The sequence below is a fragment of the Ranitomeya variabilis genome, chromosome 1 (genome assembly GCF_051348905.1).
Source record: "Ranitomeya variabilis isolate aRanVar5 chromosome 1, aRanVar5.hap1, whole genome shotgun sequence".
Lineage (NCBI taxonomy): Eukaryota > Metazoa > Chordata > Amphibia > Anura > Dendrobatidae > Ranitomeya > Ranitomeya variabilis.
In genome coordinates, this window is record NC_135232.1 from 891,101,205 (window position 1) to 891,114,905 (window position 13,701).

General features: G+C 44.3%; 1 long non-coding RNA gene across 1 annotated transcript in view; it reads left to right on the forward strand.

The window, feature by feature from the left end:
• The first annotated feature begins 4,595 nt into the window (after positions 1 to 4,595).
• Positions 4,596 to 13,701, forward strand: part of LOC143775718 (uncharacterized) — a 41,026-nt gene continuing 31,920 nt past the window's right edge. The window contains exon 1 of the long non-coding RNA XR_013215697.1: positions 4,596 to 4,830. This is a non-coding gene — a long non-coding RNA (uncharacterized LOC143775718). The remainder of the gene's footprint in view (positions 4,831 to 13,701) is intronic.

Below are 13,701 nucleotides of genomic sequence, written 5' to 3' on the forward strand. Positions count from 1 at the left end.
CGCTGAGAGGCAGGAAGACTCCGGGGCCATCAGAAGGTGAGTATATCACTATTTTTTTATTTTAATTCTTTTTTTTAACAATTATATGGTGCCCAGTCAGTGGAGGAGAGTCTCCTTTCCTCCACCCTGGGTACCAACCTCACATGATGTGCTTACTTCCCGCATGGTGGGCATAGCCCCATGCGGGAAGTAAGCAGATCAATGCATTCCTAGGTGTGCGGAATCCCAACGCAGCCTGTGCACAAAAAATGCGGATTGCATTCTATTAAATAGGATGCTTAATGTGAGCGTTGTTTTCGCGGTTTTATAGCGTTTGTATAGCGAAAAACCGCGAAAAAAACGCGAAAAATCTGCTACGTGTGCACACAGCCTTAGGCTATTGTGGTAGGGAGAATCTAGGTTGCACGGTTGCTTGTTTTGTTGTCTGTGGTTGTTATATGGTCTTAAAGTATACATAAATTAAAGGTATGTTTTAATCTAGATTATCATGAGGATATAAGGTTATTTGTGTTTTTTCTGATTGATATTTTTGACCTTAGTTTCAAATTTTCTTCTGTTTTTTGAACAGGTGCACAGGTGCACACCGTCGTGTTTCCGGTCACCAGGTATACACCATCATGTCATGTCTCCGGTCACCAGGTATACACCATCATGTCATGTCTCTGGTCAACAGGAGACAAAAAGGAAAACAAACTATTTTTCTTTTATTTGCAATATACAACTTGAACATGCAATGCTTTGACCACTAAATAATACACTCACTGGTGATGTACAACCCTTGGCAAAAATTATTGAATCACCGGCCTTGGAGGAAGTTCATTCAGTTGTTTAATTTTGTAGAAAAAAAGCAGATCACAGACATGGCACAAAACTAAAGTCATTTCAAATGGCAACTTTCTGGAATCAAGAAACACTAAAAGAAATCAAGCACAAAAAATGTGGTAGTCAGTCATGTTTACTTTTTTTAACCAAGTATAGGGGAAAAATTATGGAATCACTCAATTCTGAGGAAAAAAATATGGAATATCTGTAAGTTTTCATACCCAAAAATAACACCTGCATCAAATTAGATCTGCTTGTTAGTCTGCATCTAAAAAGGAGTGATCACACCTTGGAGAGCTGTTGCACCAAGTGGACTGACATGAATCATGGCTCCAACACGAGAGAGGAACAAAGGAGAGGATTATCAAACTCTTAGGGTACCGTCACACAGTACCATTTTAATCGCTACGACGGCACGATCCGTGACGTCGCAGCGATCGTATGAATATCGCTCCAGCGTCGTAGACTGCGGTCACACGGTGCAATCACGGCGCTGGAGCGATGCCGAAGTCCCCGGTAACCAGGGTAAACATCGGGTAACTAAGCGCAGGGCCGCGCTTAGTAACCCGATGTTTACCCTGGTTACCAGCGTAAACGTAAAAAAAACAAACAGTACATACTTACATTCTGGTGTCTGTCCCCGGCGTTCTGCTTCTCTCCACTGTGTAAGCGCCATAGCCGGAAAGCAGAGCGGTGACGTCACCGCGTCACCGCTGTGCTCGCTTTCCGGCCGGCGCTCACACTGCAGAGAAGCTGAGACGCCGGGGACAGACACCGGAATGTGAGTATGTACTGTTTGTTTTTTTTACGTTTACGCTGGTAACCACGGTAAACATCGGGTTACTAAGCGCGGCCCTGCGCTTAGTTACCCGATGTTTACCCTGGTTACAAGCGAACACATCGCTGGATCGCTGTCACACACAACGATCCAGCGATGTCAGCGGGTGATCAAGCGACGAAAGAAAGTTCCATACGATCTGCTACGACGTACGATTCTCAGCAGGATCCCTGATCGCTGCTGCGTGTCAGACACTGCGATATCGTAACGATATCGCTAGAACGTCACGAATCGTACCGTCGTAGCGATCAAAATGGTACTGTGTGACGGTACCCTTAAAAGAGGGTAAATCATCACGCAATGTTGCAAAAGATGTTGGTTGTTCACAGCTGTGTCTAAAATCGGGACCAAATGCAAACAACATTGGAAGGTTGTTAAAGGCAAACATACTGCTAGACCAAGGAAGACATCAAAGCATCAAGACCGAAAACTTAAAGCAATATGTCTCCAAAACAGGAAATGCACAACAAAACAAATGAGGAACGAATGGGTGGAAGCTGGAGTCAACGTCTGTGACCAAACTGTAAGAAACCGCCTAAAGGAAATGAGATTTACATACAGAAAAGCTAAATCAAAGCCATCATTAACACCTAAACAGAAAAAAACAAGGTTACAATGTGCTAAGGAAAAGCAATCGTGGACTGTGGATGACTGGATGAAAGTCATATTCAGTGATGAATCCCGAACCTGCATTGGGCAAGTGGATGATGCTGGAACTTTTGTTTGGTGCCATTCCAATGAGATTTATAAAGATGACGGCCTGAAGAGAACATGCCAATTTCCACAGTCATTGATGATATGGGGCTGCATGTCAGGTAAAGGCACTGAGGAGATGGCTGTCATTACATCTTCAATAAATGCACAAGTTTATGTTGATATTTTGGACACTTTTCTTATCCCATCAATTGAAAGGATGTTTGGGGATGATGAAATCATTTTTCAAGATGATAATGCATCCTGCCATAGAGCAAAAATTGTGAAAACATTCCTTGAAAAAATACACAATGTCAATGTCATGGCCTGCAAATAGTCCGGATCTCAATCCAATTGAAATCTTTGGTGGAAGTTGAAGAAAGTGGTCCATGACAAGGCTCCAACCTGCAAAGCTGATCTGGCAACAGCAATCAGAGAAAGTTGGAGCCAGATTGATGAAGAGTACTGTTTGACACTCATTAAGTCCATGCCTCAGAGACTGCAAGCTGTTATAAAAGGGTGGTGCAACAAAATACTAGTGATGTTTTGGAGTGTTTTTTTGTTTGTTTTTCATGATTCCATAATTTTTTCCTCAGAATTGAGTGATTCCATAATTTTTTCCCTATGCTTGGTTAAAAAAAGTAACCATTACAGACTACCACATTTTTTGTTCTTGATTTCTTTCAGTGTTTCTTAAAGCCAGAAAGTTGCCATTTGAAATGACTTTAGTTTTGGGCCATGTCTGTGATCTGCTTTTTTTCTACATAAACAACTGAATGAACATCCTCCAAGGCCGGTGATTCCATAATTTTTGTCAGGGGTTGTAGTACAGTGGTTTTCTCATTATGTTTCAACCTTTCTGTACTATAATCACGGGAAGCCTATTAGATCCTGCCTCTAGAACGATCTAATAATCCGTGGCAAACCTTTCGGCCATTGTTAGGCCTCTGGTTGCAGTAGCAACCCATCAGCACCATGCAATCACACTGTGGGGGTGACAGAGGGTGCACTCTCCGTTTGTCAAACTCCTCAGATGACGCTGGTTGTAGCAGCATCTCTGGTGTTAAATGAATGGGATTGGGGCTAGCTTCAGTCCCAGAAGATACAGCAGGAGCTCAGCTGTACGCCACAGCTTTATCGGTACTGGCACACCTCCTGTGCCCTCGCCATCCTGATCACCTAAACTGTATGTAGGTATCCTGATGCAGCAAGCAAGATGGCATTAGGACATACTTGTACATGATTTTGCATTAAGGGGTTAACATAGATTGGTTAAAAGGAATCAGTGTGTTTCACACCATGGAACTAATTATAGAGTTGGATATTTGTGTGAAACATATTTGTGAAAATGCATTTATGGATGTTGAGCTTGATCTAATTACAAGCTCAACGTATGCAATTGAGGCTGCAAGTGCTAGGCGGCTGATTCTAATAGGGGCTGGTGCCCAGGATCTTTCCCGTTAACCCTGCGTCTTGATTGGCGGCTCCAGTTAAGTAAAGGAGATTCCAGGAAATGTCCTGACGCATATCTCCAACAACAGATTCAGACCCATTGGGAATGGAGCGTTAGTAACTTCATCCTTTGGATCAGGGACTGACCCTTTGTTGACTTGTAAAGCATGGCAATAGTTTAAAGCAGCGGAATCACAAAGCAGCACGCCAGTGACTTAATGCTGCTTAGTAAGATGTTATTCCTGTCCACTTATGTCATTTCCATACATAATACAGAGTCAACAAAGTGCAGACGCTTTATGTAATCAGAGCACAACTGAAAGGCGAGGAAAGAAATGAATACAAATATTGCTGCACGGTGTAAACACATAACCTGCTGGCAATCTACCCAATTGGAATCGTAATACTGGTACATACCAGGTCAAAAATGATCTTCATGGTAAAACCTTCCTGTTCTTTGCATTTGGGGTGACTTAAGAGACGGGACTGGGCCTGGTGATTGAGAGTGAAGAGTCCTGCATCTCAGATTATGAATAAAAGTATAAAGAGAAGGAAAGAAACATGCAAAATTGCAGGGATCAAGATGCAAAAATTACAAATTTACAAATAAATTTGTAATTTTTGCATCTTGATCCCTGCAATTTTGCATGTTTCTTTCTTCTCTTTAAACTCGTCTTCTTTTGACAAGCTGCAGGTTGAACACATGAGCTATAATACTTGATGGTGCCCTCCTTTTTGAATTTCTGAGATTATGAATAAAAATCATTTCTTTCTTATTTTCAATGTCCAGGATTGGGTTCTGAGCTAGGACCGTGATACAGTAAAGGAAGACACATAATATAAGCTTTTTTATTGTAAAAACGGAAACACTGGCGCTCCTAGCCAAAATGAGAGATTTAGAGAAGAAAGAAGAAATGCTTTGTGTACAATGCTGCTGGTGAATGCCACAGGTTCTGTGTGCACCTGTCAAGATAAAGAGTGGATTACTAGTAGCAATAATGTTCACCTGCGCTGTCTACAATAGGGTAAGAATGTAGTGATAGATATGGGTTCAAAAGACACTTACAGTTTGATATCGTTGGTAAGATGGTGTTTAGATTATTAGTGCCAATGTGGGTTCCGTGCTATCTGCAAATACCCAGGTGCTTTGCAATAGCCTTTCCCGTGTAGTCTTACGGTTCCCCCTGAGGGATGAATTTACACCTTTTTACTAGTCCATGTAACCTCTAGATCTATGGATTTTAGGTGTACTCACTCTTGGTTTTGATGCGATATAGTGGAGGGCCTTGGCATCCTTTTACCCGGCAATGTTAATATTTGATCATGATCTGCTGGTTGTGGGTAGCTAAAGTGCTGACAATTGTCAGCTGGCAAAGGTGCTTACAGCAGGGTTGATGTCCTGTGCAATTGAATATGGGAGGGTCGTCTCCCTGATAAAGTGTGAGTGCCGATTTACCATACAAGTCAACATGCACACATAGTTTAAAGTGCCGTATAATTAATAGTACTCACTGACTCCCTGGGCTGCAGGGTGTGGAAATCGTGCAGATGGCGAGTGTGTCACTGCTGTGATTTGTGCGGCGGACTGCGAGGGAGGCTGCGGCAGGAGCCGCAGGACCGCGAAAGCCTCGCATGCCCCGGCCGGAATCAACGCCAAGGTAGCGGTCGAGGGGGTGGGCGGAGCTGGGAGTGACGTCACCGAGCTGCGTAGGACAGGTGTACTGTGGACAGCCAACCAACCAACGCGTTTCAAGGGCTCTAGCCCTCTTCGTCAGGGTAATGGCTGCCTGCGTCCAGACCTGCCCTTATATAGTAATGTGCCATTCCCCCCCTATTTTTGTGCAGCCTCTGTTGGCTCAATTCAATTAGAGAACATCATTAGATCACTAAAGTGATTAATTGCGATCCAATTAACCTGAAATTAGGCAGTATACTGAACATATGAGCTGGTTAATAGTGTGCTACTCAGCCTGAAATAAACAGTGTGCTGGACATACTGTATATTCTGTTTTAATCACCTGCTAATTGGGGCTATAATGTGTGTTTTGCATAATCAATGAACTAAGGATATGGTTAAAAAATAAACTTTATTAATAAATATAAAATAAAATATAAATATATATATGGACAGGGTTAAAATGAGTTTTGTACCCTTATTCTTGTTGTTTAAGAACTTATCTATCTATCTAAGGTGGCTGAGAGATATAATAAATATTATTATTTAATTAACGCCGCATATTCTGCGTGTATTCAATCGTGAGGTACATGACTTATAAAAAATAGAGTTAAAAATGAAATTCCAATATAGATAAAATGAACATTTAAAATTGGAATTGAAAAAATGTTTGGAGCTTACTAGGGCTCATGAATAGTTTGCCCACATATTTAATAGATTCATAGTGTGGTTTGCAGTCAATCGCTTTGCAATTATTGATTTTATTTGATTTGTTCATGTTAGGTTATTGCTATTAAGACCCATCATGGTGGATTCAGCAACCACCTTAGGCAAAAAATGACTGTGGAAGGCCTCACTGGAATGTAAAGAGTTCTATTTCCTGATTTAACCCTTTGGGTACCAGGCTGTCCAGTGAGAATATCCATTTTGATTCTTCCCGTGACATGATTTTGTTGTAATCCCCACCCCTTGAATTTTTTGGTACCGTTTGAATACCATAAAATGTGATTCCTGTACAGGATTTGTTATGTTTCTTACAAAAATGCCGGGATAGGGGATGTCCCTTAAATCCCTTATTAATGTTGACCAGATGTTCCTTAATGCGGACTTTTAAGGGTCTTTTAGTGCGACCCACATAGATTTTTTCGCATGGGCATCTAAGGATATAAATGACTCCTGTTGAGTCACACGTGATCATAGATTTAATGGGATATTTATTGATGTTGTCTACATCTGTGAAAGAGCAGATGATTTTTTTACCACATTTTGTATGTTTACAGCAAAAACAAATGGCGCACGATTTGAAGCCCATTTTTTGTGGATAATGGCTGTTTATTGGAATTAGGCAGTATTGACTTTGTGGTGGAGGCAAGTAGTAGGCCCAGATTTGAAGCTTTTTTGTATACAAACTTCGGGTTTTTTGGTAACAGATCCCCAATGTGTTTGTCTTCCTGTAGTATGGGCCAATATTTGCTAACTATGTTGTTAAACTTTTTATACCCAAAATGAAATTGGGTGATAATAGGCAGTTGGAAAATTTGATCCTGGAGTGTGGACAAACTGGGACTGTTATGGGTTCTGTCAGGGCCGTATTTAGAGTTTCTGCTGCCCTAGGCACTTTTCGTGCTGCCTCCCCCACTGGTGAGTATGACTCAGGCTACGTTCACATTAGCGTTGTGCGGTGCAGCATCGGGCGCAGCCGCGGCGACGCATGCGTCATGCGCCCCTATATTTAACATGGGGGGCGCATGGACATGCGTTGTCTTGCGTTTTGTGATGCATGCGTCATTTTGGAGCAACTGTCAGGGCGCAGAGGACGCTGCATGATGCAGTTTTTTCTGCGCCAAAAATCATACAAAAAATGAACGCATGCGTCACAAAACGCTGCGTTTTGCATGCGTTGTGCATTGCGTCGCCGACGAAGCGCCGCACAACGCAAATGTGAACGTAGCCTAATGCAGACACTGTCGGCAGTGACTTGGGCTACTTTCACATCAGCGATTTTTACCATTTGTGGCAGATCCGCCAGTTTTTCTGCATCTGCCACGTAACGCATCACTTACTGCAACACTGCGTTCGGTCTCATTTATTCCCTGTGGGACTTGCGGACATGTGCTGCACTTGCAGTTTTGCAGCGATCCGGTAAATGCGGTACTTGCAGCAACAGAAAAAAAACGCTGCTAGCAGTGTTTTTTTGTCTCATCGTAAGTGTAAAACAGCAAGTGCTGCACATGTTCGCAAGTCCCATAGGGAATCAGTAAGGGGTCCAAATCTATGTATATGCCCATGTAGCTCTTTCAAAGACAATTCCAGCAATATTTTTACATGCTCAGTCCACTCATCTGAAATCGGTTTGCATACATATGCAAATGAGGGAGTAGATCTGTTACTCCAGCTCTATACCCCCTCAGTGCTGTATTATATAGTATATAACACAGCCACGTAGTATATAGGAGCCACGTAGTATATAGCAGCCACGTAGTATATAGCACAGCCCACGCAGTATATAACACAGCCCACGTAATATATAGCACAGCCCACGCAGTATATAACACAGCCCACGCAGTATATAACACAGCCCACGCAGTATATAGCACAGCCCACGCAGTATATAGCACAGCCCACGCAGTATATAGCACAGCCCACGCAGTATATAGCACAGCCCACGTAGTATATAGCACAGCCCACGCAGTATATATCACTGCCCACGCAGCATATAACACAGCCCACGCAGTATATAACACAGCCCACGCAGTATATAACACAGCCCACGCAGTATATAACACAGCCCATGCAGTATATAACACAGCCCACGCAGTGTATAACACAGCCCACGTCGTATATAGCACAGCCAGGCAGTATATAACACAGCCCACGTAGTATATAACACAGCCCACGCAGTATTTAACACAGCCCACGTAGACTATAACACAGCCCACGTAATATATAGCAGTATGGGCACCATATCCCTGTTAAAAAAAGAATTAAAATAAAAAATAGTTATATACTCACCCTCCGGCGTCCACCGAAGCTGTCCCGATGCGCGCAATGCTGCCGCCAGCTTCTGTGCATCACTGGGAACGGAAGCTGGCGGCAGCATCACGCGTATCAGTGGACGGCGGAAGGTGAGAATAGCACAATTTTTAATTTTTTTAATTATTTTTAACATTATATCTTTTTACTATTGATGCTGCATAGGCAGCATCAATAGTAAAAAGTTGGTCCGGGATGGAGCGACACACTGGCACTCACAGATCCGCACACACATACAGCTCCACACACACACATACATACAGCTCCACACACATACAGCGCCGCACACACACACACATACAGCTCCACAAGCATACAGCGCCACACACACAGCTCTGCACAAGCACACATACAGCTCTGCACACACATACAGCACCGCAGACACACACATGCATACAGCTCCACGCACACACACACATACAGCTCCGCACACAAACACACACAGCTCCGCACACACACATACAGCTCTGCGCACACACACATACAGCTCCGCTGCCCGCACACACACACACACAGCCCCACACACATACAGCACCGCACAGACACACACATACAGCTCCGCTGCCCGCGCACACACACATACAGCCCCACACACATACAGCTCCGCACACACACATACAGCACCGCAGACACACACATACAGCTCCGCACAGACACACATACATACAGCTCCACACACAGAGCTCCGCACACACACAGACACACATACGAGTAGCGCGCGCACACACACACACAGCTCCGCTGCCCGCACACACACAAACACATACAGCCCCACACAGATATAGCTCCGCACACAAACACATACAGCACCACACAGACACACACATACATTCAGCTCCGCACACACACAGAGCTCCGCACACACACACATACAGCACCACACAGACACACACATACAGCTCCGCTCCGCACACACAGAGGTCCGCACACACACAGACACACACATACATACAGCTCCGCACACACACATACAGCTCCGCTGCCCGTGCACACATGCCCATACAGCTCCGCTGCCCGCACACACGCACATACAGCCCCACACACATACAGCTCCGCTGCCCGCACACACGCACATACAGCCCCACACACATACAGCTCCGCTGCCCGCACACACGCACATACAGCCCCACACACATACAGCTCCGCTGCCCGCACACACAGCCCCACACACATACAGCTCCGCTGCCCGCACACACGCACATACAGCCCCACACACATACAGCTTCGCTGCCCGCACACACGCACATACAGCCCCACACACATACAGCTTTACACACACACACACAGCACCGCACAGACACACACATACATACAGCTCTGCACACACACACACACACAGCTCTGCACACCAGCACTGGCAATGTTTGCTCCCAGGACCCAGATAGAGTGAGTGGGGGTGTATTATACCCCACCCCCACCACTCACTCTCTGGGTCCGTCTGCCGGGAGCAAAGATCAAACAGACATTAAACATTCAAGGGCTGCTGTGTTTGCACGGCTCCTCCAGCCTGAGACTACAGGCAGAAACGAGGCTGAGGAATGTGAGGGAAGGGAAGGGGTGAGGACCGTGAGGTGAGTCACAGACTGCCGTGCAGCAGGCAGCGCGCGGGCAGGAGCAAGGAGGAAGATCATTACAGACAGAGACAGTACACTACTTACTGTGTATGTACTGCTCTACTGCGATTCCTCCAGGCAGGCAATGTGAGTCCAGGACAGGACCCAGGGTCGGGACACAGGGCGCCGCCCCTCCACTTAGCAGTCACATTCCGGCCGGGCACCAGTTAGGCTGTGAGCAGGGGTCACTGTGTCTCAGCAGGGGGAGTAGGGAGAGTCGGCACCAGCACCACGCGTTCTGGCTGCCGCTCTGCCGCCCCCTGTCTTCAGGAAGGGACGCACAAGACTAGTATTTAAAAAAAAAAAAAGAGAGAGGAAAAAAAAAAACTTGCTCAGGTGCCGCCCCCCCGCCTGTCCCCGCCCTAGGCACGTGCCCTCAAGTGCCTAGTGGCAAATACGGCCCTGGGTTCTGTATATCATTGTTCTTCTAGGCATATTTACTATTTCATTTTTAGATTTTTAGACTAATGGGTTATAGCCCTTTTCCACAAATTCTGTCATTAATCTTTCACTTTTTTATGTGATAATCTTTAATGTTAGTACAGTTGCGCCTAATGCGCATGTATTGCCCCCTTGGGATGTTTGTTAACCAAATAGGGAGGTGACAACTGGTCATGTGGATAAAGCTATTAGAATCTACGTCCTTACGGAAACATTTTGTGATTAATTTGTTGCTTTCCACATATATGGTCAGATCTAGGAAGGTTACACTGTTTTTACTGATAGTTGGTGTAAATTCTAAGCCGTATTCATTAATATTTAAGCTTAAGATGAATGATTGAAGGGTTGCAGGTGGGCCATTCCAAATAAATATGTCATCAATGGAGTGGCGCCATAATGTGAGTTCTTCCCGTAATGTTCCATTTTTGTATATGTGATCATGCTCCCATTTACCTACATACAGATTTGCATACCCGGGCGCGAACCGAGTACCCATCGCGGTCCCGTGCGTTTGGAGATAGTGTTGTTTTTCATACCTGAAATAGTTGTGTTTAAGAATGAATTCAATGCTATCCGTAATGAATCCAATTTGTGGTTCTTTGTATGAACCAAGTAACTGAAGGTAAAACTTAGCCGCTTGGCAGCCCTTTTCAGGGTCAATTGTGGTGTAGAGAGACTTTATATCCAGGGTCCCTAAGATAAAGTTTTCTTGCCACTCTAATTGGTCTAGAATTTGCAGTGTGTGATTTGTGTCTTTTAAATATGCTGGTATTAGTGGCATGCATCTTTGTAGGCGAGAATCTACGTAGCGTGATAAATTGGCTGTTAGGCAATTAATGCCAGAAATGATTGGCCTGCCAGGAGGGTGTGTTTTATTTTTATGAATTTTAGGGATTTGGTAAAAAATTGCAACGCTGGGGGTTTTATTATTAATGAATTGGTGTTGTTTTTTGGTTAGGATTCCAAAGGTTTTGCCTTTGAAAGCTAATGTACTTAGTTTCTTAGTGAACTGTATGGTAGGGTCCGACTGAATTTTTCTGTATGTGATAGTGTCACCTAGGAGTTTCAATGACTCGTTGTGGTACATGGACCATACTACATAATATAAGCTGCTTGTAGCCTAGTTTTCTGCATGAAAGACCCCAATGGTACTCATAAGGATGTGTAGTCAGCGTTGCAGCCAGCTTTGGATGAGATTAGAAATGTACCGTGTCAAGGTTTAATAGATTACATGACTAAACATCCATCAAAGGCAGTGCTCCTCAGGAAGTTTCTAAAAATTAAAAATCTTTTTATTTCTCCAAACATGTAAAATACAGTGATGTTTCAACTTCTATGTTTTTTTTTTCAAGCTAAAAGACTAAAGGTTGAAACATCACTGCATTTAACATTTTAGAGAAATAAAAAGATTTTACATTTTTAGAAACTTCCTGGAGAACGCCTTCTTTGATGGATGTATTTGATTAGCACTGAGTGGATTTCTCAAGGTGTTTGGAATCTGACGCTCCTTTGGTATTTGAGGGTGCTGCAGAAAAACTACCCTTTTAATAATATTTATTTAAACTGTGGTGGCCAAAAGTTTTAAGACTGATACAAATTTTTTTTTTTTCACAAGGCTTGTTGCTGCAATGCTTTTAGATGTCTATTTATTGTAATAATCTAATCTCTTGTCTAATATCAATTCAATTAAAAAGTCCCTACCGTTTCCTCTACTCTAACTTTTATTTATTTTTTGTCAGTGCATATTGTAAGAAGATAACCCAGTGGGCAGGAAAAACAGAGACTAGCACCTTCCCCCAAAAGTGACAGTGTGCTCTTTTGCAGTCTCCTCAGTGGCGGCTAGGGAAGGCACTGTCACTGCATTAGAATAAATATTGCACAGTGATCAGATCCTACTGAGCATATGAAACGTTGAAGAGGGACAGCCACAGGACGAGAGGTACAGCAACAATAAGCAGACGCGCACAAAGATTAGATAATATAATATGAATATTTACTAGCCAGTTTATAAAACAAAGGAAAGGATGACGGGTAAACAGTGTATAAATAACAAATACAATGCCAACAGTTAGGCCATGTGCACACGTTGCGGTTTTTGCTGCGGATCCGCAGCGTTTCTGCAGCTGCGGGTCCGCAGCATTTTCCCATGAGTTTACAGTTAAATGTAAACCTATGGAAAACCGAAAACGCTGTTCACATGCTGCGGAAAAAAACGCGTGGGAACGCAGCGGATTACAATCCGCAGTATGTCACTTCTTTGTGCGAAATCGCGGCGATTCTGCACACATAGGAATGCATTGATCTGCTTACTTCCCGCATGGGGCTATGCCCACCATGCGGGAAGTAAGCGGATCATGTGCGGATGGTACCCGGGGTGGAGGAGAGGAGACTCTCCTCCAGGCCCTGGGAACCATATTTGTGTAAAAAAAAGAATTAAAATAAAAAATAATGATACACTCACCTTCTGATGGCCCCTGAAGTCCGCATGCGGCCGTCCGGTCGCAGGGTTGCTATGCGAGCAGGACCTGCGATGACGTTGCGGTCACATGACCGTGATGTCACGAAGGTCCTTCTCGCATAGCATCTTTGGAACCAGACCGCCGTGTGCATCGCCGAGGAGATCGGGACGTCGGAGGGTGAGTATACCATTTTTTATTATTTTTAACATAGATCTTTGCAGCATCAATAGTAAAACAAGTGCAGGAGTAAACCTGCAGCGGAAACCGCAAGACAAACCGCAATAAATCTGCAGGGATAACCGCAGCGGTTTTGCCCTGCAGATTTATCAAATCCGCTGCGGGAGAACCTGCAGAGGACCCTTCCTACGTGTGCACATAGCCTTACTCTCAATAACACTAAGAGTATACGCAGGTGTACTTAAACAGAATTAACAGTTATATGCAAGCAAAATACAACACGATTACCCCTTTCTATGCATAAATTAACCCCTTCCCGACCTTTGACGCCACGTAGGCGTCATGAAAGTCGGTGCCAATCCGACCTGTGACGCCTATGTGGCGTCATGGAACGATCGCGTCCCTGCAGATCGGGTGAAAGGGTTAACTCCAATTTCACCCGATCTGCAGGGACAGGGGGAGTGGTACTTCAGCCCAGGGGGGGTGGCTTCACCCCCC